Raw genomic sequence first — 4427 nt, forward strand, 5'->3', positions numbered from 1 at the left:
CTAAGAAAGATGCCCTGCAACTGAATTTAGAATAAAATCATAAATTAATTTTGGATTTTGGATTATAGAGAAGTTTCTCTGTTAATTTAATGTGTTTACAAGACATTGTTTAATACTAACAACAAAATCAACAAAATCAGTCCATGTATTTTCATATTTCAGAACACATCTCTTTTTGCACAAGCTTTGCCACAGATTTCTAATACATAAACAATATATTTTGTCTCTACTAAGTTGTATTTTCTGCTTAAAATAAGGGCTGCAAGTCCTCAGCTGTACTCTATCCCGATTCTCCTCCTTACTTTACAGAGCTAATATAGCGTGGAGGAGATAAGTATGAAAGTCACTCAGGGTACATATGGCCACAAACTTATGTACCTTAAATTGACTAGAAGTTTACATTCAGTAAGAGAAAAATTACTCAATTGTATCTGGGCATTCTACAACTCCTGCAATGTTGACACAGGTCTCTCAACGTTTCAGGTGTTTCTAATAGCTCACCAGAGAATGTGTTCTAAGAGCTTACAAGAAAACAAACAAACAAACAAACAAACAAAAAAATCCTTTTCATATTTCCAGAAACAAGTTTTGGGATATGATTACCAGTAAGAACTGGATTGAATTCCCCTTGACACTTCTCACTCAAGAATATGGTTTGAGGATATCTCAAATCTACTCACAACAGAAGCAGGTGAAAGAAGCTCCCATTTGTTATTAAAACAATTTAAAAAATATATTTCTAAGTGGTATTCAGGCAACTAGGAGCTTTTTTTCACATTTGTTGAATGCTTGTGAAAACAATACTGCACTTGTCAAGTCAGCTTGTTCTATGACTCCCCCTTTCCTTGCCCCAGCCAGACAGGACATGCTGGGCACTCACCACCGAGATGCCCTCTGTCTGGGTGACCCAGGGCATAGCCCAGCCACCATCTCAGGGGCCTGCTGCTGGCAGGGCATCATTGACTATTTGAGGGGCCTCTGCTTCTCACTCTGAATGAAAAAAATCTGGAACATCTGTAAAATTTTTGTCAACACAGATCTTTGTGCTGTTTCCAGGAACCCAAAATACCCAGGACTGGCACTGGCATATCTCATGTGTTGTGTCAGCCAGTTTTGACTATCAAGGGATTGCAAAACAGACACAAAAATTAAACCCGAAACAGCTTCAGTAGGCAACTTGGAGAGAAATTCCTCTTCTGTTCCCTTTTTCGTTTCTTTGCTTTGAACAGTTGTTCCAGTTAATGGTAAGTTCCCATCCCCCAACCTCCCCACCAAATATCTAAAATTGGGTCTTTTTTCTTAAAACAAAACAGCCTTTATGCTTATAAAGCTGTGTTCAGAGTACTAAACACAAGACTGACCACTGTACTTACTTCTTGTATTTAACATGACTTTTGTCTTTTAACAATTTATTTCTGAAACATATGTCTTAAGTACCATTTCCTTGTCTTCTCTCACTTCTTCCACTTTTTTTTCAATTTGTTAAGGATCACGTCCCGGTCTTTTAATATTTCTTCCATTTTCTTTTTCTTTTTTCTTTTTTTTTTTTTTTTAAAAATTTCTTTTTTCTGATGAGGATAAAGGGAGAATGATAGCTTCTGGTCCATGATTTCACATTCCACTGTGGGACAGAACCTGTCTGTAAACTGAATGCCCGCCAGCCCCTTTCTTGTACAGAGAAAAGGTTGTTGTCTAGTGCTTGGGTCAAGTCCTGCCCGCAGGAAGACCCTTGCAATCTTTTCCATGAACCACAGTCCATTGTGAAAGAGCTCAGGGAATGAAAAAAGGCACAGAAACATTTTTTTTAATTGATTTTTTTTTTGTTATCTAAAATAACTCTTAAAAAAAACCCCAACAAATCCCCAAAGGCATACAATAGATTTAGAAAGAAAAAAACATTCCAGAATAATTTATTTTTTTTATTTATTGCAAATCAATTTTTAAAATTCTAATGGATTAAAATACAGTGCCTTCCCATTATCCCAACATTCTATTTTATTAAAAAGAGAAACATTGAATTAAAAAGGAAATAAACAGTTGATGAGAAAATGGCTCATACTGAAGCTTGCAAATGAAAATAGACCCTCTGGTGTCCAAACTGGACTTCAAATAGGATTTTAGCAGCAGTTAATCCATTAATTACCCTAATTTCTGAGAGAATATAAACCTTCAGCAGTCATCCTACCTCTGTGAATGATGAACATGTAACCTATCCAGAAGTCATCTGAGTTAATCGAGATTAGTTTCTTGTGAGCAAAGAGTACAGATCTCCTGGGGTCTCGTCAGAATGATGGTACTTCTGATTTCTACTCATGTATCAGTGTTATTTATAGAAGGATTTGCCTCACAACAAAATCAGAATATTATTCCTTACTTCCCTTGCCTTCCAGCTGTTCTCCTCTGGAATATGTGTATGGCTTCTTTTCTTCTCAGAGCCTTAAAATCCTTTACTTTGTCTTTATATAAATTCAGAATTATTAAACATAATGAATCATCATATAGGATAGCTACTAGCAGATGATAGCTAAAAATGCAGTTGAATTCTCCATTCAAGAGAGGAGGTGTGGTTTGTGTTTTGTTTTTTTTTTAATGTATGTTTGCACTGATGGCAAAGGAAAGACTATTTTATAAAGGTTGACTTCGATAAGAAAATCTTTTACAAACAGCGGTTTTATTAGGCTAAAAAGCCATGGATCAGAGCAGAGGCGATTCCTAGAGCAAGCCATCAGCACATTCTGTGTAGCCTCCAAATTCTGTAGACCTTTGCCTCCCTCCCCTCTACCTTCAAATCCAGACAGCTCTCCTTTTTTGTCTTGGCAATGTTTCAGAGACTTAGTGAAAGGTTGCTGGCCTGTGGTACATCTTTCCTCCTGCCTGTAAAGACAACTGTTCAGAAGCGTCACTGCACTCCTGAAAGTTTCAAGACGTGGCCTCAGATAGCTTGAAGTCTGGTATTTTGTAGCTTTTTAGGTTTGGGAGAAGAAAATGCTGTGGGAAAACTATCAAAATCCTTTTTGTGATGGGATGCATATTCTATTTCTGCCTCTGCTAGCTAGTGGGAAATTGAAAGTTAACAGGGACACTGTCAGAAGTATAAAGGCTTATCTTGACTCAGCAGACACTGGACATTTACAGAAAAGGTAATAAACAGAAAAGAAGCTGGATCTGGAGAAAAGCAACAGCATCTGTTAAAAATCTTGTTTCAGACATCTGAAGTGCTGGGACTGAGTCTGAAGGAAAGGGCTGGGAGAACAGCACAGATGAAAGAGGGCATGCTGTTAAAACATGCAATGCTAATAAGTGGATAATGCCTCCACACAGACTGTGTTTGTGTGTATGTACACCCACAGCTCCTTGCCCTTGGTTTTTTTTTAATTTCCCAAAGGAGTGTGAATATATTGCAAACTTGCCATTTTTATGGCATGATACTCCTTGTAAAAAAGAAGAAATCTGGAACAAATTAGTTATGTTTGTAGAGACATTGAATGATATATGGACTAATCTTTATTTTTAGCTGATCTAACCTCATGACAGCAGAAGTTCAGAGGAGACCTAAATCTTCTATATCCAAAGTCATTTAAGAATTGCTTTTGGCACTACTACAGAGGACTAACCTTTGGTGTGCAAGTGTACACTGGAGTTTTTTACTAGTATGTAAATCTCAGCCAGGAAGCTGGAAGGAGTTGCAATCTTCCTTCAGCTGAAATCAAACCTTTTCCTCAAGGCTGTTCACCCATTCCAAGGCATTCTGAAGCATGGATATGGGGAAGTTTCCAATTTTCTCAACACTTTTCTAAGACTTTCTGTAGTACTGCCTATGAAAGAAGCACATGGAAATCACATGCAGGCAGAGGAGAGGTTCTACTAAATGCCAGGGACTTACATCTGGTGCCTGCATCAGGCTGAGTATCAGTATTTGCTGTCCTTCCTGTAGAAGGGAAGAGTTCTCTATTGCTAACAGCTTGCAGTATTCTTGCTCTTTTATTAAAACATCTTTTTAAAACAGACCATGGACTTCAATACCTGTGCACAATCTGAGCAATTAGACATTGCACACAAGGGGAGCAGAGGCAGACACACAGCACCCCTGATATGGTTGCTGCAACCTTCTTCCCTATCCTTGTACTTGAAGAAGTAGGTGGGAAGAGCACCCCCTCCTTTTCAGGACTATGTTAACAGCCCAGGAATCATTCTGGCACAGAAAAATCTGCATATTCTGTACAAGACTCCAGAGAGGCTCCCCCCATATCAAAAGGCAGGAATGTGAGATTTTGGTCCCTAATATGCAAAGAATTGGTATCACAAAGAAGTTGCAATTTCAAGCATATTGGAAGAGGAAACTCTTCAACCTGAGTTTTCTGTTTGAGTTTTGCCTTTTCTGGCAAAACTCAAACAGAAGAAGGATGTTTATCGGGTGTGAAAAAAGG

Source organism: Falco punctatus (genome assembly GCF_963210335.1).
Source record: "Falco punctatus genome assembly, chromosome: 5".
NCBI classification, from domain to species: Eukaryota; Metazoa; Chordata; class Aves; order Falconiformes; family Falconidae; genus Falco; species Falco punctatus.